Raw genomic sequence first — 23,500 nt, forward strand, 5'->3', positions numbered from 1 at the left:
TTGTTATTGCTAACTATGCTCATCTCAGGTTTGTGCGTGTGTGTGTGTGTGTGTGTGTGTGTGTGTGTTGAAAATCAGTTTCACTGTAGGTCTTCCCCTTCTGTATCTATAGACACACCCTACAAACACACACGTGTACACACCCAGACACATCCCATGTACAACATACACACCTAACTCATGACAGTTTCACACCCAAGCTTTCTGTGAGCAAGTCTGGTATATTGAGACATTCCATCAGACTAGGGCGCATCCATGCCATATGCAAGGCCCAGCCCACGATGCCCCAGGAGACAAGGCCTGGGCACTCGTGTTCCCCAAGCTGCAGACACTCCTCAGCGTCTGAGCTGAGGCGACGACTCCCAGAGAACTGTGCCGTGCGCCATCCATGCAGGTTTCCTGGTGCTCCCGCTTCTTCCAGGTCTGAAAGTTTGTGGCTAAAACACCCTGCTGCCATGTGAGAATTTCAATGGCTCTCCTCTAAACAGGAGCTTCACCCCTGTATCTCAACTTAGGGTTTGGAATCCTGCCCCCTTAGACAAACCCCCTGGGTGGAGATCTGATTAAGTCATGGAGATCTCTCTCCTAGATTTCCCAAATATCCAACTTGACTGTGGGCTGTGGGGATTCCAAATGACCCCATTGCAATCTCTGGAGGTCACATCTCAGATTCTTTTGTGGGAGATGCTGAGCAGAAAACTTTGGCAGAGTGGATGAGGTTGTAGTATTTATATTGATGGAACTATTTTTTTTTAAATGGGGCTACTCAATTTGTCCCAAAGTTGATTATGTCTGTGAAAATATAAATTTTACTGAGATATTTATTAATTGTATTTATTCACATATAACAAGTCTACTAAATATAAATGTCCCAGTATTTACCTAAACTTCTCCATCCCCAGAAGCAAGGGATTCTGCTTGAATTATAAAATATATTCAGGTATACCTTATTTTATTGTGCTGTACTTTACTGAGCTTCACAGATATTGCATTCTTTACGAACTGAATTTGTGATAACACTGTTTAGGGCAAGTCCACCAGTATTTGCTCACTTCATGTCTCTGCATCACATTCCTGAAATTCTTTCGATATCTCAAAACTTTTCATTATTATTATATTTTTATGGTGATCTGTGATTAGTGATCTTTGATGTTCCTTTATAATTTGGGGACTCCACAAACCACACCCAATAAGTGTGCTAAGTCACTTCAGTTGTGTCCACCTCTTTGCGACCCCATGTATTGTAGCCCATCAGGCTCCTCTGTCCATGGGATTCTCCATGCCAGAATACTGGAGTGGGTTGTCATTTCCTTCTACAGGGCATCTTCCCAACCCAGGGATTGAATCCTCATCTCTTATTTTTCCTGCATTGGCAGAAAGGTTCTTTACCACTAGCACCACCTGGGAAGTCCCATATAAGGCAGTGAAGTCAATTGATAAATGTTCTGACTACTCCACCCCTCGGTTGCTTCCCACCTCTCTCTTTCTGTAGTCCTCCCTATTTCCCTGAGACACAACAAGATTGAAATTAGGCCAATTAATAACCCACAACACCCTCTAAGTTTTCAAGTGAAAGGCAGAGTAAAAAGCTAGAAATGACTAATCTTAGTGAGGAGTGCATGTAGATAGCTGAGAGAGGCTGAAAGGGAGGCTTCTTGCACCAAAGAGTTAGCCAAGCTGTGAATGCAAAGGGCAAGTTCTCGAGGGAAATTAAAAGTGTTACTCAAGTGATTACACTAACGGTAAGAAATCAAAACAGCTTTATTGCTGATATGGAGAAAGTTGTTATGGTCTGGATAGAAGATCAAATCAGCCACAACATTCTGTTAAGCCAAAGCTTAATCCAGAGCAAGGCCCTAACTCTCTTCAATTCTATGAAGTCTGAAAGATGAGGAAGTTGAAGAAGAAAAGTTTGAAATCAACAGAAGTTATTTCATAAAGTTTAAGGAAAGAAGTTGTCTGCATAACAGTTGTCTGTGCAATAAAAGAGCAAGGGAAGGCCGCGAGTGATGATACAGAAGCTGCAGCAAGTTATCCAGAAGATCTAGCTCAGATCATTGATGAAACTGGCTACACGAAACAATAGATGTTCAGTGTAGAGAAGATAACCTCATTTTTGAAGAGCATACCATCTAGGATTTTCAAAGCAAGAGGGTAAAAGTCCATGCCTGTCTTCAAAGTTTCAAAAGATAGCCTTTCATGTTAGGGGTTAATGTAGCTGGTGATGTATATAAAGTTGAAGTCAATGCTGACTTACTATTTTGAATTATGCTCTGACAGAGATATACTCAGACACCAATGTTGCTTTCATGCTCTCCAATATAACATTCATTTTGCAGCCCATGGATCAAGGAGTAATTCTGGCTTTCAAGTCTTATTATTAAGAAGTGCATTTTACAAGGTTTCAGCTGCCATACATAGTGATTCCTGTGATAGATCTTTGCAAAGTTAATTAAAAGCCTTCTAGAAAGGATTCACCATTCTAGACACTATTAAGAACATTCATGTTTTGTAAGACTAGGTCAAAATATCAACACGACCAGGAGTTCACAAGAAGTTGATTCCAACACTCATAAATGACTTTGAGGGATCCAAGACTTCAGTGGAGGAAGGAACTGCAGACGTGGTGGGAATAGAAAAGAACTGGAATTAGAAGTGAAGTCTCACCATGTCACTGAATATGCAATCTCATATTAAAAGTTGATCAAATGGGACATTGATTCCTATGGATGAGAAAAGAAAGTATTTTCTTGAGATGGATTCTACTCCTAGTGAAGATGCTATGAAAATTACAGAAATGATATTGAAAGGATATAAAGTATGGCATAAGCTTAATTGGTAAAGCAGTGACAGAGTCAGAGGATTGACTCCATGTTGAAAGAAGTTTTAATGTAGGTAAAATGATGTCAGACAGCATTGCATGCTGCAGAGAAATCACTAGTTAAAGCAGGAATCAATCAAAGCAGCAAACTTCATTGTTGTCTTATTTTAAGAAACTACCACAGACACTCCAGCCTTCAGCAGCCACCACCATCAGCCTTCAGTAGCCATCAACACTGAGACAAGACCCCACACCAGTGAAAAGGTTACAACTCACTAAAAGCTCAGATGATGCTTAGCAATAATTACCTATAAAGTATTTTTTTTTTATTTAAGGTACTTACATTGCTTTTTTTAGACATAATGGCACTGTACACTCTATTAAAGACTACAGTGTAGTGGGAAGAAACTTTTACTGAGAAACCAAAAACTTCAATTTAGTCAGTTTATTTGAAATTCATTTTATTGCCATGGTCTGAGCCAAGCCTGCGTTATCTCCCAGCTATGTCTATAATCATGCTTTAAACTCCTTCTCATTTTTTCTTTACTAAAAATGATACATAAGGTTTACATATTTACTATGTGCCATGCCCAGAAGAACTTAGCCTTACACGAATCACCACATTTACTCTTTATAAGAAATACTTGAGAGAAATATAATATAGTCCCCATTTTATAGATGAGCAAACCTTTGCTAACACAAGGTTCAATTCTTTCGCTAATTATAATTTAATATATATCTACTCTACTTTGAGTTCACCACCTATAACAGGCATTCATTTAATTGATAGATTTTTATTTCTTCTAAAAGTTGATATTCACATGTATACAAATGACTATGCAGAAATACATTCTGCTCTTAACACCAGACTTCCCATATTTTATATTTAAAGGTTGTTGAAAACATAGGCTTGAAAAATGCATTGTTCAAAATTTTATGGCAGGGAAAGTGAAATGGACAAATTCTGGTGAGTAATAAAGGTATAACAACAACTCTTTTTGGACCAAGAAGAGGTTTCATCTGGAAGCGGAGACTGTAAGTGCAGGACATGCAGCCAGTAAGTGGTAAAGCTGAGTTCAGGGACTTTTGCCTGCTCTGTGGGGCTTCCCTGGTGGCTCAGGGGTAAAGACGCTGCCTGCAATACCGGAGACTCAGGGGATGGGGGTTCAATCCCTGGGTTGGGAAGATCCCCTGGAGGAAGGCATGGAAACCCACACCAGTGTTCTTGCCTGGAGAATCTCCATGGACAGAGGAGCCTGGATGGCTGCAGTCCATAGGGTCACAAAAAGTCAGACACGACTGGTGCAACTTAGCATGCTTGCATGCACACCTGCTTCATGGCTGGAAGCCCATCAAGCAAATCACACATACTCCCTTAAACCAAGCTTTCCTGGTGGCAATTCACTCCAGTATTCTTGCCTGGAGAATTCCATGGATAGAGGAGCCTGGCGGGTGCAATCCATGGGGATGCATAGAGTCAGACAGGACTGAGCAACTAACACTTTCACCCTTCACCTGAAGCCAGACTCTACTGACCACGTGGGGACAGGATGACCATCACCTCAAGGGAAATACGTTGAGAGAAGGAAAGATGACAGATCACTGGCAACGTTTCCATTTCTCTTGGTTTCCAAAAAGATTCACAGTCTGGATGAATAAAAAGGAAAAGGGGAGTGAACAGAGTTATAAATATTGCGTTACTGAAAGGTTTGTTTTTCTGGCTGATGTGTCAGATACAGCAATAAATGGCTTCTCATGGGCAGGCATCTCACACAAACAGAGCAAAGTTTTTCACCTGGAGACCCCTTGATTTGATCAAGTGATTTGAAAAATCAGCCTGGAGACAATAGGGGTGGGGAAGCTGCAACAAAACAACTAAGGCAGGCAAGATAGACTTTATCTTCTTAGAAATTTAATTGAGATATGAGAGATGCCCAGTATTCTAGACAAAAACATGAAAGACTGCTACGGAGGACTCCAAATGTCCGTACAGCATGCGCAAATAAGCACAGAGATCCTAGAGCTTCACAAAGACATAATTAGACCACATCACCTAAGCAGTGAGAAGAGATTTATAAATGGGAAAAAATGAGGGAGGAAGAGGGAGATTTTAAAGTCATAATCTTGTTGGATAAAAAGCAAATTGGTTCCATATTTCAAGAAATATATGAGCATGAAAATGAATGGCCTGAAAACATTTCTCAGTGTGGGCAGATGTAAGGACAGAGAAGCAGAGAATCAGTGGTTTGTTCTACACACTGGCCCAGTGTGAGACACAGCGAGGATGCGGAAGTATCTGTGCAGACCTGAGAGAGTAACATAAACTCCCATCAGCAGGCTTAATACGAAACACCTGATTTAAAAAATCACACATTCCTAGCTTAAAATCATATGGGGAGTGCTTTGACTGCTTCCCATCATGTGTGATGCCATAGAAGCCCATCATTGTTTCCATCCACCTGTTCCAGCCACCTTACTCTCATAACATGGGATGCACCCTTATTTACGCCCTGACACTCTGCAGATCCTCCAGGGAAGATAAATGCAGGACACTCTAGTGGAAAGCACTTCAGGAGTCCATTTCTTGAGCTTGGCATCCAGATGGACAAGAGTATTCACCAGAGGAGAAGCAGAACCAAGACCATTAAAAAAGAACAGATTGCATCGTCTGAGGGGTGCCTCCAAATACAAAGCCTAAATGCATGTGAAAACGAAAGTGCAGAATAAATCAAGTAGTTCAAGGTTATGCATTCAGCTGAAACCTCTTGAACATTTCAAGTTTCTTTTCTTTAAGTTCAAAGAGTTCATGCATTTGAAATTTGAAGAAAAGATCAAACTTTACATTTTCACAGAAGGTGGCACGTCTCTGGAGTAATTGTTATTCGGGATTACATGTCTAGTACCATTTATTCAGAAAACTTTATTTTTATTTTACTTTGTCCCAGGACTGGTGGGAAGACGGAACTGTGATCCAGAGCTCATAATGTGATACATGTCCGTCTCTTTGGGACACTTGAATCAAGTCTTTCTTGTATTAAGTCCAGTCTCACGTCATATTCCCTTTTGATTTATCTTGACTTGTTCTTTTATGTGAAAGGCAGCTTGAGCACAGAGGCAGGATAAATGTTCCTCTTTGGACAGAGTCAAAGACTCTCCAAGCCAAAACCTCCCCTGGCTGTGTTTCTGATAAATGCAAAAGCACTTCCTGAGAAGATCATGTCTCTAGCATCTTTCATCCACTGTCATCTCACACAGGTGAGGTTATCAGAACAGTGATACCTGAAGCAAGAGCATCTCAATAAGCAGCAGAGGTGAGGGTTCTTTGGAAGAGAGAGGGGATCAGGGGATGCAGTGTGCATTTTGCTCACTCCTAAGAGAGCTGGCTCTGCAAGAAATTACAAAGTTTTTCTATTGAGAGTGAATGGCCGAGGCTACATCTTCTGGAGATGGAATGCCTGTTTTCTCATCTGTAGAATGAGTAATATTTCACCTCTCTTCAAGGATTGTCTTGAGGAATAGCTAAGTTGTAAAGCACTGAAAATAGTAACAGGCACATGATCAAAAGCTACCTAAAGATTGCCATCCTATCACCTTCTTCCTCCTCATCCTCATTCACATTGAAATCAGTACAGACACTCTTAAGAAGATCTTGAATGTGAATATTAAAATCCAAAATGGTCAACCAATTCACAACCATAAAGGCAGCCAAAAAGAAAATGACAACAATTCCAGAGGGGTAAAGTGATGCGAAATCAGCTGGAGACAGAAGTACCATTTTGAGAAACTAGATTTTTTTTTAACTTGAAAGACCACACATTGGGGTTTAGTAGAACTGGGGTGTCAGCCTGTGCTGCCAGAGCTCAATACATAAAGGTGACCTAAGGCTCAACTTCTTGTCCTCAGCTTGCTCACCTCTGAAATGCTTTTCTGTCTCATAGAATCGTCACAAGGATTTACCAATATAATAAATGAGAGATACTCTGAAAATTATAAAGCACTATGGAAATAATTATAATAGCTTATATTTATTGTAAGCCTAATTTCCAAAGAGCTTGGTAATTTTCTAAACTCTTTTCCCATGTTAATTAATTTCATGTTCGCAACATCATGAGGAAACAGGACTGTTACTCTTCCCATTAAACAGATGAGCCCCAAGGGGTGAATGGCACATCCAAGGCCACAAGGGTAACAGGAGTTCCACCTGGACAATCAATGAAGTCTATATCCAGGCCCTGGACCTCAACCACTGAACAAACTGCATGTAAAATCGATTGGTTTATTGACTGTCCAATAGATTAATTGATTCAACAGATGTGCATTGAAGCAGCATGTTCCAGGTACCATCACAGGCCCTGGGATTAAATAGTGGCTGTGAGTGACAAAGTTGCGGCCCCCAAGGATGCTGCTTTATAATATAAGAAACTGACAGAGAAATAGCTACAATGTCAGATGGCAAGAGTGGTAGGAAGGAAAATAAAGCAAGCAAAAGGGGTGAAATATTGTAGGTATAAGAAAGAGACAGGTCTGAAGAGGACTTCCTAGGTGAGATGATCTGGTGACTCAGGTTGAACTGCCACGGGTGGGAAGGGGAGAGGTAGGAAGACCATGAAGCTGACAATAACCACCTCTTTATGTATATGTGGTCCCTGGGAGGTAGTTGGATAAAACACAGAATAAGAAGAGCAAGAATGTTCTAAGGAGGGGAAGCAGCTAGTGAAGGTGCTACCGATTAAGAAAGCCAGTGGTCCTGGAGTTTTGTGAGCCAGAAATAAAGTGATGGTCAGAGGCAGCCAGGGTCCTGATTCAGCACAATTCATACCAGCACCCAGGGTATCAGAGATAATGGATTACAGTGTCAGCACCTTAAATAAAAGTTCATGGAAAAAAAAAGTCACTTATCCAAATCAATCCATCAGGAAGGACACCAGTCAGAGAGGTTGGAGTTAGTAGACACACTTAGCACCAAACAAGACCACTGAGTCACCAGCCCGTTTGACTGAAACACCATGCTGCCCCTGGCAGACACCATTCACCTACAGAATGATCTTCTGAAGTGTGATTTCAATATCCAAACAACTCTCAAGATGTATCAGTAAACAAGCATTCCCACCTGGATAGGATTTCTAAACAGCTTTGTACAGAAACACTCAGAGTCACAGAAATTTAAGTTTGTTGGTGAATTAACAAACTTTTATCCATTTTTCTACTGTGTGCAGTTGTCAGGTGAAAATAGCTCATCATTTATCAAAGACTCAGAAAAACGTTTCCAATAAAATTGATTTACTTTCTCAGTAAGAAAGGTCAGTGTCCTTGGATTCTAATAACATCTGAAAGTATCCATCTAATTAGACCTTTAAAATCCATGAAAAGAATTCATTTTTCCCTACCTGTCATCTGAGTTTCAATTGTTGAACTTTCTAACAAATGAAAAGCAACTGATGCAGTTACTCAGCAAACAAGACAAACATAATGTCAAATGCTGACTCCATCACTCGGGAACAGCAGAAAGTATCAGCCAGAATTAGTGCATCAATAAAACAAAGGGGCTTTACTCAGCGGGGTCCAGGGTCTAAGCCTGCAGGGTTTCACTTTAGCATGCAGGCAAATGAGTCCAGCTTCACATTCTGGAAAAATCATAACAAACTTGAAGCACAAAGGCTGCTCAGTTATACCATAAAATGTTCCAATAGGACTTCCTGGGCAAAATGGTTACCTTCACAGCACAGGTTGAACAGAGGTTAACATGGTGAGCAGAGAACAGGGATTATCATGACAAGAGCATCCTTGGGTGTGTGGTGTCTATTGGAAGTGTTGGGCAAAATCATTCACCCAACAGAGAGAAAGGGACACGAAGGCATAAAGGGCTTCAGAGCTTCATTATCGTCCTATGGTCAGTGTGTGCTTGAGTGAGGTGGAGGCGAGTGGGGAGAGCACAGTCCATCGCCTCATTAATATTCCTGACTTCTCTCGGCATTGAGGACCCAGTGTTAGTGCTGTGCTCTGGCTCCGGTGCCAGAACAGGCTGCCTGGGTTCAAGTCTCAGCTCTGCGCCTTCTGAGCAGTGACTTTCAGCACATGAGCCACCTTTCCACACCACAGCTTCCTCATCTATAAAAAGCATCAATAAGAAGTGTAAGAGCTTCTCAGGGTTGTTGGAAGAATTAGATAAGTTAAAACATTTAAATCAATCAGATTATTCCTGGCACATAGTAAATGCTCAATAAATGTTAGATTTACAATCATATAAAAAGGAGCTACAGTCAAGCTGGCTGAAATAATAGCTACAATGCAAAACAAACTGCAAGACTATCATGAAAAAGATGAGTGGATATAATTAAGATCATTTTCCAGCTGAAGGCAGCAGAGACATCTTCAATATTTGAACTAAGCCTTAAAGGATTTTTAGAGTTAGCCCATCTTGGGTAGAAGAAAGGCTTTCATGGGAGGGTCCAGGGCACATTTTAGATCACATCTGGCTTGATTCAATTGTGGGGTTTATTATCATAGAAATAGGAAATAAAAACTGTCAGAGTGGTTTATCTAACTGCTTTACATACATTAATCTGTTTAATCATCAAACTGCCATGTATATGTATGTACAATTATTACCTCCATTTTATACATTAGGAGGAGAAGGCAATGGCAACTGACTCCAGTACTCTTGCCTGGCAAATCCCATGGACGGAGGAGCCTGGTAGGCTGCAGTCCATGGGGTCGCTAAGAGTCGGACACGACTGAGCGACTTCCCTTTCATTTTTCACTTTCATGCATTGGAGAAGGAAATGGCAACCCACTCCAGTATTCTTGCCTGGAGAATCCCAGGGATGGGGGAGCCTGGTGGGCTGCCATCTATGGGGTTGCACAGAGTCAGACACGACTGAAGTGACTTAGCAGCAGCAGCAGAATACATTAGGAACTAGAACACAGAAAGATTTAATGAATTACCAAAAATTACAGCTAACATTGGGCAGAGCTGGAATTCTAAAGAAAGGAGGCCTAATCCAGCCTCTGTTTTCTTCCCCATTACACTCAACTACCTCTGAAAAAGCAAGTAGCAACATTGAAATTCTCCACAATCTGCATCTTCTGATCATTTGTCTACCAAGACCCTCTTATCTGGGATGAAAAAAAGGATACAAAAGGATCCCCTGGAAAAGTCCTGAGAAGGGAATGTATGTTTGTTTAGACTTTGAAATGAGGGTGTGGCTCTTAAAATTTTGTCTTTCTTCTTACTCAGATCTATTCTGCATAAAGAGTAATGGTTAAGAAAGGATACATGCACCCCAATGTTCATTGCAGCACAGTTTACAATAGCCAAGATATGGAAGCAACCTAAATGTCAATCCACAGAGAATAGATAAAGAAGATGCAGTACATATACACATTGGAATATTACCCAGCCATCAAAAAGAATGTCATCATGCCATTCACAGCAGTGTGAATGGACAAAGAGATTGTCATACTGAGTAAAGAAAATCGGGCAGAGGGGAAATATTGTATGACATCCCTTACATGTAAAATCTAAATATAAATGATACAAATGAACTTACAAAGCAGAAAGAGACTCACAGACTTAAAGAATGAACTCATGATTGTCAGGGGAGAAGGATGGGGGAGAGGATAGTTATGGAGTTTTAGATGACATGTACACACTGCTATATTTAAAATGGATAACCATCAAAGAGCTACTGTATAGCCCATGGAGCTCTGCCTAACATTATGTGGAAGCCTGGACAGAAGGGGAGTTTGGGAGAGAATGGATCCATGTTTATGTATGGCTGAGTCCCTTTGCTGTGTATTTGAAACTATCACAACATTGTTAATCAGTTATACTCCAATATAAAATAAAAAGTTTAAAAAAAATAAATATTGAATATCATGTGTTCTTGTACTTAGAGGATATATTGTGCTCAGTGCTCAGTCATGTCCAACTCTTTGCTGCCCCCTGGACAACAAAGTATCCTCCAGGATCCTGTAGCTCACCAGGATCCTCTGTCCATGGAATTTTCCAGGCAAGAATATTGGGGTGGGTTGCCATTTCTTCTCCTGGTGATCTTCCCAACCCAGGGATCAAATCCACATCTCTTGTGTTTCCTGTATTGGCAGGTCGATTCTTTACCAATAGTGCCACCTGGAAAACAAAGGATATATTACTGTGGTCAAACTGAATATTTAAAAGGCACTGAAGGATCACTGACTGAGTTCTATTGAGTTTCAAATAAATAGTACTACCTTCTACCAACCTAGGCTATTGACTTGTGGGAAAGACTGCCCAACTGCACTACAAAATGACCCACATCCTGGAGCTCTTAAAATTTTATGCTGATGTTCTTTAACTTGTTTTTTTGTCTTTTATATTATGCTGATAACTGAAAGCTACTTCTGAAGACTTGGCTAATTCATTTAGATATTTTATGAAGAATCTTCATAGAAGGAGCTATCCACTTCATTTGCGTCACTCAGGAGGCATGTATAGTAACATTAGGTCACTGAGGATGGTGGTGAGATTAAGCTCTGAGTTAAACCAATGACAGACAGACCCCTGCATTGAAGTTACACTGCAGACCTTGGGACCAGTAGTGATAACATGATGTGATAATTTTGCATAATGTGAATTTTAATTTCTGACAAACTTTTAGATAATGATTCTATCACCTTTTGATAAGGATTATCTGAATCACTTATTCCATTAGAATTTGTAAACTTGCTATGATTAAAATTCAATAATTCCTTTCACATAAAGAGCTTTTGCTTTAGAAATGGATGTGTTTGATTACCTTGAAATATAGCCATATTGTAAAGGCAGTTTAATACTTACTTCTTTCTTTTAATCTATTTTCAAAGACAGTATTCAGTATAATTGTCATCCCCAATAATACCAAATATATTTTGCTAATTTATTTTTGTGTGTGGCTCTTCATTTAGTGAATATAATTATAGAATGAAGGAATATCCATATGTTTACTGTTTACATCAATTGCAGTTATCATTTTGACGGAGAGTACTCTATGTGTTCTAATTTGTCCCACTGAATCTCCTTTAAACTAATTCCCAGGCCCTTTTGCTAGAACCCTATTTCATTTTGAAAACTTCTCTGCATTCTAGTATGGCAAGATTCTTCTCTAAATTAAGAGGCAGAAGAGGCTATTGCTTCTGGGGGGAAAAAAAGTGGAGCAGACATAGTTTTCCCTATCCCTCTACAGAATTTTTCATTAACCTTAAGTGAAACTATGAATAAAAGTCCTGGGAATCACCTACAAAACAAACATGCATGTGTGTGCATCCTCAGTCATGTCCAACTCTTTGTGACATCATGGATTGTAGCCCATCAGGCTCCTCTGTCCACTGGATTTTCCAGGCAAGAATCCCCTTCTCCAGGGGATCTTCCTGACCCAGGGATTGAACCCAAGTCTCTCATGTCTCCTTCATTGGCAGGAGGGTTCTTTACCACTAGTGCTACCTGGGTAGCCCAAGAAGACTCTAAAGGTATAGAGAGGGTAGAGTGGCCAAAGATCTTGGAACTCAAGCAGCAGTGGTGATTTCTTTGGGCTTTCTTTCTGCCTCATATATGCCAGACTCAGAGCTGGAGAAGACAGAAAACCAGAAATGTTAAACTGCATGAGTAAAAACTGAAGATATGCTCCTTAAGAAAAATCTGCTCTATGTATCCAAAGGAGTGGAAAAATGGCAACAAAGAACATTCTTACATAATAAACATTCTACCACAGAAATATGAAAAAAGCTGCGCCCCACCCCCATCCACATCAGCAAAGGCCAAGTGGGGATCCTGGATGCCTGTCCTTGTGAGGCTGCAATGAGATTCCCAACATTCAGGCCAGGATGGAGTCAGAAAGAGTCAAGTAGGGAGTCAGGGTTTTCAAAGCCCCACCTGATGGCAAGAAATGCTCTCTTCTCATGGTGTTAGTGGAGACTACATGGGGAGACCTAATTTCCACATCCTTCCACATTGGGATGGTGGCAGAGTAGGCTGAAGAGAATGAGCTTTTGCCATCAGCCAGTATTAAAAGTGTGAGCAGAGCCTACATGGAGAGCAAGGACTCCCATCTGGCAGGAATGAGAAGAGACTCCTTTGGATACAATGGAGGTTAACTGAGGAGCCTGGAGTTCACTTACACATGGCAGCAATGAGATAGCACCCTGTACCCCACAGAGCCAAATAAAGCCATCTAAAACAGAAAGCTTAAATAAATTCAGCCTCTCATAACATAATAGGAGAATGTCCAAGTTTCGACTTAAAAATATCACTCATCATGCAAGAAACAAAGGATCTCAAACTGGATAAAAAATAAAAAGCAAATTAATATATGCCAACAGCAAGATGACTGAGATGGTAGAAATATTTAACAAAGCAGCTATCAGAAATAGCTTCAAAAATTACAAACACACTTAAATACAAAAGACAAAACCTCAGCAAAGAAACAGAAAATGTAAAGAAAGGTCAAATGGAAAATTTAGAGTTGAAAAATACTAACAATAAAAGAAAAAGCTCAGTGGATGAACTAAACAGCAGACTGGATGGGGACACAGAAGTAAAATCAATGAAGTGAAAAATAAACAAGAGAAATTATCAAGTCCAAACAACAGAGGAAAAATCTATCATTCAAAAAAGAAGAAAAAGGATTGTGAGAAGAATCTTAGGGACTTCTGGGACTATAGGTAAAGATGTAATGTTTGTATCATCAGATTCCCAGAAAGAGAGGAGAAAAAAGTGAGGCTAAAAATAATACTCAAGGAAATATTGACTGAAAATTTTCCCAAGTTTGTTGAGTCATAAAACTACAGATTCAACAATCTACAAAAACCTCAAAGAGAATAAACCTAAAGAAATATACACCTTGACACTTCATAACCAAAATTCTGCAAAATAAAGACAACAAAACTATTTAAAGTAGCAATAAAATAAATAGCACTTTTCCACATGGAAAAACAATTTAAATGACAGTGAATTTCTTATCAGAAACCATGGAGGCCAGAAGACACAATATTTTCAAAAGCTGAAAGAAAAGAACTCATACCTAGCAAAATATTCTTCAGGAAATCAATACATTCTAAGATGAAAGAAAACTAAGAAAGCCTCTCATCAGCAGAACTAATGTAAAAGAATGGTTAAAGGGACTTGTTTAAACAGAGGTAATAATGAAAGGAAGAATCTTGACAATCAATAAAGAAGAAAGATTCTGGTAAGCAAAAATATAGGTAAATAAAATATATTTTCCTTCTTTTGAATTTTCTAAATGTTGCTTGATATTTATAACAAAAGCATCACACTGTTTGATATGACTTCAAATGTTTATAAAGAACAGATTTAAAATGATTATAAATTGGGGACCTTAAAGGAATGGAAAGGGAGGTAAGATTTCTGTAATCCATTGGTTTAAAATACACCAGAAAATTATTAATGTATAAATTTATACCCAAAATAGTCACTAAAAATGCTGCACAAAGATATAAACTAAAAAAAATACAAATAATAATGTTACTATAAAAATACTCAAAAAAGATGCAAAATTAAAACATAAAAACAAAAAATAGAAAATAGAAAAAAAAATAAAATGGATAATTTAAGCCCTAACATATTTAATTATATTAAAGTTAAAAGATTCGCCACAGGTATACATGTGTTCCCCACCCTGAACCTGTGGCGGATTCATTTTGATATCTGGCAAAACTAATACAATTATGTAAAGTTTAAAAATAAAATTAAATTAAAAAATAAATAAATAAAGTTAAAAGATCTAAATAAACCAATTAAAAGACACAGATTTATAGAGTGAATTACATAACATAACCTCACCATATGCTGTTTTCAAAAAACTGACTTCAAATGTAATAGTTGAACATGCTGAAAGTTAAAAGATAGAAATAGATTTATCACATATACATTAATCAAGTGAAATGTCAGATAAAGTAGATTACAGAGAAAAATTTATCAGAGACAATGAAGGACACACTATAATGAAAAAAGGGCTGGTAAACCAAGAAGCAATAGCAATCCCAAATGCATATGCACCAAACAAAGGAGCTTCAAAATGCATGAAATAAAACTAATAGAGCTGCAAACAGAAGTAGAAAAATCCACAGATATAACTGGAAAATGTAACACTCCTCTCTTGAAAATCAACAAGCAAGAACATGAATCAGCACAGGAACTTCAGAAACCAATAGAACTCAAACAATTCAGCAACTAAGAGAAATGACAAAACTGATTTTACAATATTGTAACAGAAAACAAAAGTAAACAAACCCCACACAGCATGTATGGGAAAATGCTCTCAATTATTCACTCTACAGATGAGTATCTTTATTATATTTTCCTATATGCCAGTGATGGCTTCCATAAAGACAGAACCCTCACGAACGTATTTTTGCCACTTTGTCTGTTTTTCATTGTTTTTTTAAAAAAAAGTCTATTGGAGCTCAAATGATGTGTCATGCAGTCATAAAGCTGAAACACTCTTGTCAACAAGAACAAAATACATTTCAATAATTTTATCCTGGAAATGAAAGGAAATCATGGAAAATTATTAAAAATAAGCAAAAATGAATTGTAGGAAAATCATCTTTGGCTGTGATGTAAGGAAAGTGTTAGAGTAGCTGAGACTGTCCTGGATGTTTAAGTGATTAAAAAAAGGGACGGAGAAGAGACATACACAGTGTGAAGGTGAGAAGGTGACATGTTTCAAAGGTTCATAGAAGGTAGAAGAAATGAATCTCCTGGGTGGAATGAGAGAGGGGTAAAAACATGATCCCCACATTGAGGTTTAGGGGACACGGTGCTGGCATCAATCATAGTTATGACAGAAGGTATGGAAAGAAAATACTGGGGAGTAAAATCAAGATTTTTAAACATAGGTTCATTGAAAAAAATGTGGTCCACTGGAGAAAGGAATGGCAAACCACTTCAATATCCTTGCCTTGAGAACCCCATGAAAAGTTATGAAGAGGCAAAAATATAGGACACTGAAAGAGGAAATCCCCAGGTCGGTAGGTGCCCAATATGCTACTGGAGGTCAGTGGAGAAATAACTCCATAAAGAATGAAGAGATGGAGCCAAAGCAAAAACAACACCCAGTAGTGGATGCGTCTGGTGATAGAAGCAAGGTCTGATGCTACAAAGAGCAATATTTCATAGGAACCTGGAATGTCAGGTCCATGAATCAAGGCAAATTGGAAGTGGTCAAATAGGAGATGACAAGAGTGAACATCAACATTTTAGGAATCAGCGAAATAAAATGGACTGGAATGGGTGAATTTACCTCAGATGACCATTATATCTGCTACCATGGGCAAAAATCCCTTAGAAGAAACAGAGTAGCCATCATAGTCAACAAAAGAGTCCAAAATGCAGTACTTGGATGCAATCTCAAAAACAACAGAATGATCGCTGTTCGTTTCCAAGGCAAACCATTCAATATGAAGGTAATCCAAGCCTATGCCCCAACCAGTAACTCTGAAGAAGCTGAAGTTGAACGGTTCTATGAAGACTTACAAGCCCTTCTAGAACTAACACCCCCAAAAGATGTCCTTTTCATTATAGGGGACTGGAATGCAAAAGTAGGAAATCAAGAAACACCTGGAATAACAGGCAAATTTGGCCTGCCTTGGAGTACAGAATGAAGCAGGACAAAGGCTAATAGAGTTGTGCCAAGAGAACTCACTGGTCATAGCAAACACATACTTCCAACAACACAAAAGAAGACTCTGCACCTGGACATCACCACATGGTCAACACCAAAATCAGACTGACTATATTATTTGCAGTCAAAGGTGGAGAAGATCTATACAGTCAGCAAAAACAAGACAGGGACCTGACTGTGGCTCAGATCATGAACTCTTTACTGCCAAATTCAGACTTAAACTGAAGAAAGTAGGGGAAACCACTAGGCTATTCAGGTATGACCTAAATCAAATCCCTTACAATTATATGGTGGAAGTGAGAAATATGTTTAAGGAACTAAATCTGATAGACAGAGTGCCAGATGAACTACGGATGGAGGTTTGTGACATTGTAGAGGAGACAGGGATCAAGACCATCCCCATGGAAAAGAAATACAAAAAGGCAAAAAGGCAGTCTAAGGAGGCCTTATAAACAGCTGCAAAAAGAAGAGAATCAAAAAACAAGGGAGAAAAGGAAAGATAGAACCATTAGAATGCAGAGTTCCAAAGAAAAGCAAGGAGACATAATAAAGTCTTCCTCAGTAATCAGTGCAAAGAAATAGAGGAAAACAACAGAATGGGAAAGACTAGAGATCTCTTCAAGAAAATTAGAGATACCAAGGGAACATTCCATGCAAAGATGGGCTCAATAAAGGACAGAAATGGTATGGACCTAAAAGAAGGAGAAGATATTAAGAAGAGGTGGCAAGAATACACGAAAGAACTATACAAAAAAGATCTTCATGACCAAGATAATCACGATGGTGTGATCACTCACTTAGAGCCAGACATCCTGGAATGTGAAGTCAAGCAGGCCTTAGGAAGCATCACTAAAAACAAAGCTAGTGGAGGTAATGGAATTCAAGTTGAGCTATTTCAAATCCTAAAAGATGATGCCATGAAAGTGTTGCACCCAATATGCCAGCAAATTTGGAAAACTCACCAGTGGCCACAGGACTGGAAAAGATCAGTTTTCATTCAAATTCCAAAGAAAGGCAATGCCAAAGAATGCTCAAACTACCACACAATTGCACTCATCTCACACGCTAGTAAGTTCAGTCGCTCAGTTGTGTCCAACTCTTTGCAACCCCATGAACTGCAGCACACCAGGCCTCCCTGTCTATTGCCAACTCCCAGAGTCCACCCAAACCCATGTCCATTGAGTCAATGATGCCATCCAACCATCTCATCCTAGTAAGTACTGCTCAAAACTCTCCAAGACAGGCTTCAACAATATGTGAACCGCGAACTTTCAGATGTTCAAGCTGGTTTTAGAAAAGGCAGAGGAACCAGAGATCAAATTGCCAACATCCACTGGATCATGGAAAAAGCAAGACAGTTCCAGAAAAACATCTATTTCTGCTTTATTGACTATGCCAAAGCCTTTGACTGTGTGGATCACAATAAACTGCAGAAAATTCTTAAAGAGATGGGAATATCAGACCACCTGACCTGCCTCTTGAGAAACCTGTATGCAAGTTCAGGAAGCAACAGCTAGAACTGGACATGGAACAACAGACTGGTTCCAAATAGGAAAAGGAGTACGTCAAGGCTGTGTATTGTCACCCTGCTTATTTAACTTATATGCAGAGTACATCATGAGAAATGCTGGGCTGGAAGAAGCACAGCTGGAATCAAGATTGCCAGGAGAAATATCAATAACCTCAGATATGCAGATGATACCACACTTAAATCAGAAAGCAAAGAAGAACTAAAGAGCCTCTTGAAGAAAGTGAAAGGGGAGAGTGAAAAAGTTGGCTTAAAGCTCAACATTCAGAAAACTAAGATCATGGCATCCGGTCCCATTACTTCATAGCAAATAGATGGGGAAACAGTGGCAAACTTTATTTTTTGGGGCTCCAAAATCACTGCAGATGGTGATGGTGGCCATGAAACTCAAAGACGCTTGCTCCTTGGAAGAAAGTTATGACCAACCTAGATAGCATATTAAAAAGCAGGGACATTACTTTGCCAATAAATGTCTGTCTAGTCAAGGCTATGGTTTTTCCAGTAGTCATGTATTGATGTGAAAGTTGGACTATAAAGAAAGCTGAGTGCCGAAGAATTGATGCTTTTGAACTGTGGTGTTGGAGAAGACTCTTGAGAGCCCCTTGGACTGCAAGGAGATCCAACCAGTCCATCCTAAAGGAGATCAGTCCTGCGTGTTCATTGGAAGGACTGATGTTGCAGCTGAAACTCCAATACTTTGGCCACCTGATGGGAAGAGCTGACTCATTTGAAAGACTCTGATGATTGGAAAGATTGAACGTGGGAGGAGAATGGGATGACAGAGGATGAGATGGTTATTTGGCATCACCAACTCAATGAACATGAGTTTGGGTAAACTCTGGAGTTTGTGATGGACAGGGAGGCCTGGCATGCTGCAGTCCATGGGCTCACAAAGAGTTGGACATGACTGAGAGACTGAACTAAACTGAAAATCAAGAATTTTAAACATAGGTTCATTGATAAACTCAGGAATATCAAGGGTGAGAAATGTTGGTGCTCAAAAGAGTGGTGTGGGAGGGTGATCTGTACTAAGGGCTTACTTTCAGAAGTCTTGAGCATGTAAGACATAGTAGACACCTGGTAATGACAAAGCAGGGGAGAACTGAGGAACAAACAAATGTTATTTGCAGTACAGATATTTGGAGATATCTGCTGGTAAATTCAAAAAATTATAAGTATAAAACAGCTTCCATTGTATAAACTATTATCAATAAGAAAACAGAATAAAATAAGGTGTGTGGTTCACAGCAGTGACACAAATGCATAGTAACTAAAGAGAAATTTCACAGGAATTATATGATGCATTTAGAAGGAGTGTGACTTTATCAGGCAGCTCAGGCTAAGTTAGATGGTGATACTAAAGAATACCTAAAATCTCACCTATTTCTCGCTTATGCTACAGATACATACAAATCAGCTGGGATGCTGATCTCTAGTCTTTATTTGAGGGCCAGGCTGAAAGAACAGACCCCACAGAGATATTCTCAATACCATGATAGGACAAAAGAGGACACAGTAGAACCATCATCACATCCTAAACTTCTCTCTTGAATATGGCAGTGCCACTTCTGGTCACACTTTCTTAGCCAAATGGCAGGTCTAACATCAAAGGAGCAGGAACTATGATTATTCCACAGAATTTATACAATTAGACATTCCCACCCAAGTCAGTTTTAAGCAGCACTGATAAATTTTATAGAGGAAAAAGTGATTTCATACGGAAAAGTCCAACTTCACATAAGCAAGATGAAAAGAAAATGGACAATTGTTTGGTAAATAGGTAACACAAATGATCACCAAAGACTTACTAGCAATTACCTAGAAAGTGGGACTTCTCAGTCATTCTATCTAATGCATGCTCTCCTCTCTTAGATAAGAAATTATGGGAGAGGAAGCAGACTAGGCTGTTCTTTGTCCCCATCATACGCAAGACCAGGCCTTTGAACAGTCAGTGACTGCATCACACCTTTTCTCTATGATTCTCTACACATATTTATTGTTTTTGCAACTAGCACATATCTTTTTCACAAGAATTATAATGGTTCTAAAATTGTAAGCAAATTAGAAACACTCCAATAGACAGAGGGGTGGTTATCATGAGTGAAACTATCCAAAATTAGGAAATAGACCCAACAAAGAAACATATGTAATATATCCAAGAACATTTGTAATAAAAACACTGAAATTTAAGTAACAATGAAATTCAATTTTACACCTACTCAGCTCAGTCTCTGAGTCATGTCCAACTCTGAGACCCCATGGACTGCAGCATGGCAGGCCTCCTTGTCCATCACCAACTCCTGGAGTTTACTCAAAGTCAAGTCCATTGAGTTGGTGATGCCATCCAACCATCTCATCCTCTGTCATCCCCTTCTCCTCCTGACACAAATCTATTATATCATAAAACAAATACCTATTAGGATTTGTTCCAAAATGAGACATGCAGAATCATGCTAATTCATCCCGGAACATTGTAGACAATATTGGAGAACATAATGGGAATACATTTCAAGAGATAAGAGGAAGTTGTTAATCTTTGACTCATTAATCTGACTCTTGGGTATTTATTCCTAAAATATAATTCCATGCAAGAATTCTCTGTAGAATTTACACTATTTTGCCAACACAGAGATGAAATGATCCAGCTCAGAAAAATCTTTTCCACTTGGTCTTCCTGAGTAGAGGGACTCATCCCCTGGCACAGTCTAGAGATGGTGCAGGAGTGAGCAAGCCTCACTCCCTAAGGCTACATCAAGTCCCACGGACCCCTGGCTTAAACGCAGCTAATTGGGAGGAAGCAATGCAGAAGGTGAGCCCTCAGTGACTACTTCCTGAGTGATTTAAGTAAGGATCTCACCACAGAGAAATTACCTTAATTACAAAACAGCACCCAAGAATGTTAGCTGTGACATAATTGGTCAAACTCTCAAAAATAAAGGAAAATTAGCTGAATAAAGAGTAGTTTGAAAGGTCGAGATCATTTTCTGGCAGCCATCACTACAAGTGATAAAGTTACCCCCTAAGCAATCATTGAGAATTATTCTCCTGTTCAAAAGAAGAAACACAACAGGTCTCTAGTCAAAGCTCTGCAGAAGAAGAGGGAAACATCTGTAAACTGTAGTATCACTGTTGTGTGTGTGTGTGTGTGTGTGTGTGTGTGTGCACATGCATGTGTGTGTTTAATGTTCTCCGGAGTCATTGCCTCTGGAAACCAAAGCCAGAGTCAGGTAGGATCCTGGCGGGCAGCCGGCGTGGGTCCTACCCCTGCTCCGTGAGCCTGCACCTGACACTACTCCGCACGCCCATACCTCCCACCCAAGATGCACACCGTATTCACCACCTCCTCACTGCACCTTCTGAAACATTCTGCATGCTGCACTTTTAAACTTTTGATCAATTACAGCCACAGTCTACCTTGTACTCTTAATTGACTTAAATTCCAAGTATCATTAGTCCAAAATTTTAAAAAAATTATATTATCTGTACTCTATTTTTCATTTTCTTCACTTAAAGGAACTCGGGGCCTTATCTGAAAGTGAAACTCAGTTCCTTATTTGAAATGAGCTCTCTGGTCCTAAAGTCAGGTCTTTCTTCTTGGCGTCCTTGTTAGCTCCTACGCAAGCAGGTGCGCCTGACCTGATAACTCTCTCTGGGTAACCGGGTCCTCCCCCGGGACCCCAGTCAGGCTGCCCACACAGTGATGAATGTTCAAGAAAATGCCTGAATCGTTCACTCTTTTTTCCTTTGCTTGAAACTAGCTTCTCGCTTCCTTTTGTTTCCCATTTTCACAAAGGATAGTTAGAAAGCCAGACGGATTACAGATGCCATGATGGGAGTACACGACGCAGTTCTACTTTATGAGTCGATTCCTCTCTAAGCTACTTTTTCGGGGGAAGTGTTTGGTGAGTCCGCCTATAATGTGCCAAATTTGAGTAAATCTCAACAACTAAGTCAGATACTGCTCCAACTGATGCTGACTTTCTGAAACCTTTAAAATGCTAACATAATTTTGAAATGCTATACTGAAACCTAATGTGGAGACATTACTTTGCCAACAAAGGTCCGGCTAGTCAAGGCTATGGTTTTTCCTGTGGTCATGTATGGATGTGAGAGTTGGACTGTGAAGAAGGCTGAGCGCCAAAGAATTGATGCTTTTGAAGTGTGGTGTTGGAGAAGACTCTTGAGTCCCTTGGACTGCAAGGAGATCCAACCAGTCCATTCTGAAGAGATCAGCCCTGGGATTTCTTTGGAAGGAATAATGCTAAAACTGAAACTCCAGTACTTTGGCCACCTCATGCAAAGAGTTGACTCATTGGAGAAGACTCTGATGCTGGGAGGGGTTGGGGGCAGGAGGAGAAGGGGACGGCAAGGATGAGATGGCTGGATGGCATCACTGACTCGATGGATGTGAGTCTGAGTGAACTCCTAGAGTTGGTGATGGACAGGGAGGCCTGGCGCGCTGCGATTCTTGGGGTCGCAAAGAGTCGGACACGACTAAGCAACTGAACTGAACTGAACTGAACTGAATGTGTGCTATTAGATGAGCAATTACTAAAATGCATGATACTTTGTTTAAAACCAGCCTTCAGTTTTTATTTTGAGTGTCATATTTAATTCTCTAGGGGGTCTCTGATTTTTGGCTTGCAATTTCTGTATGTCCTTTCACCTCATCTTTTTTCTTGTTAATTTTTTTCCATCCCATTCATTTCTCCCCATCATAGTTTTACTTCTGCCACAACCCATGATTTCATCTCAAGATGCAATCTGTTTGACCAGCCATGGAAAATAAAATGAAATGGCCACCAGTAAACTGTATTGGTCATGACAACACTTGTGGAGAGATATATGTCCTTTACCTGCAAAAATTTGCCAATCCTGGGACAAAAGAAGGAAGTGGAGGGAATTTCCTCAAGCCTGAGGAACTTGAAATCTTGGCTTCTATTCTGTGGCAAGGATGGACAAGGAAGCAGCCATCCCACGTCACAAATTTCACTGGTCTGCCTGAAGTGCATGCCCAGGTCTAGGTACCAGTCAAAGCACCTGAGTTCTCTTGATGAGAAAACAGGAATAGCATTAATAATAATAACATAAAAACTGAACATGAAGAGGGCAATGTAAATAATTCCAAATGTTTATGGAACACAACAGTTGCTGCAAAATTTATAACTAAATAACACCTAGATATTCCTTTGATTTTTGTTATATTTCACACAATGAACTTTATTTATGAACCACAGAAGCAGTATCACCTATTCATCTAAGATGATATCTAGAATACGAAAGTATGAGTTGAATGCTACCAAATACTCATTTTATGCCAGATACTCTACTATGCACTTTCCTGAGAAAGTCAGTTAGCCCTGAAAACCATCATAAAAAATTTAAATCGTAAGAACTAAAGCTCACACAAGTTAGGTACCTTCTCATGCCCTGTTGAAGTCCTTTAATGAACTGGAACCTGGTAGTCCGGAGTTGACCGATAAGAAAGTAAAG

General features: G+C 39.6%; 1 long non-coding RNA gene across 1 annotated transcript; it reads right to left on the minus strand.

Annotated features, from left to right (window-relative positions):
• Positions 1 to 8,015: 8,015 nt before the first annotated feature.
• LOC129658831 (uncharacterized) lies at positions 8,016 to 22,995 on the minus strand. Its single transcript, XR_008717522.1, has 3 exons — positions 22,864 to 22,995; positions 10,805 to 10,952; positions 8,016 to 8,929 (listed from the first exon to the last, which is right to left on the minus strand). It is a non-coding gene; the product is annotated as an uncharacterized LOC129658831 (long non-coding RNA).
• Positions 22,996 to 23,500: the final 505 nt, after the last annotated feature.

The sequence above is a fragment of the Bubalus kerabau genome, chromosome 8 (assembly GCF_029407905.1).
Source record: "Bubalus kerabau isolate K-KA32 ecotype Philippines breed swamp buffalo chromosome 8, PCC_UOA_SB_1v2, whole genome shotgun sequence".
NCBI classification, from domain to species: Eukaryota; Metazoa; Chordata; class Mammalia; order Artiodactyla; family Bovidae; genus Bubalus; species Bubalus kerabau.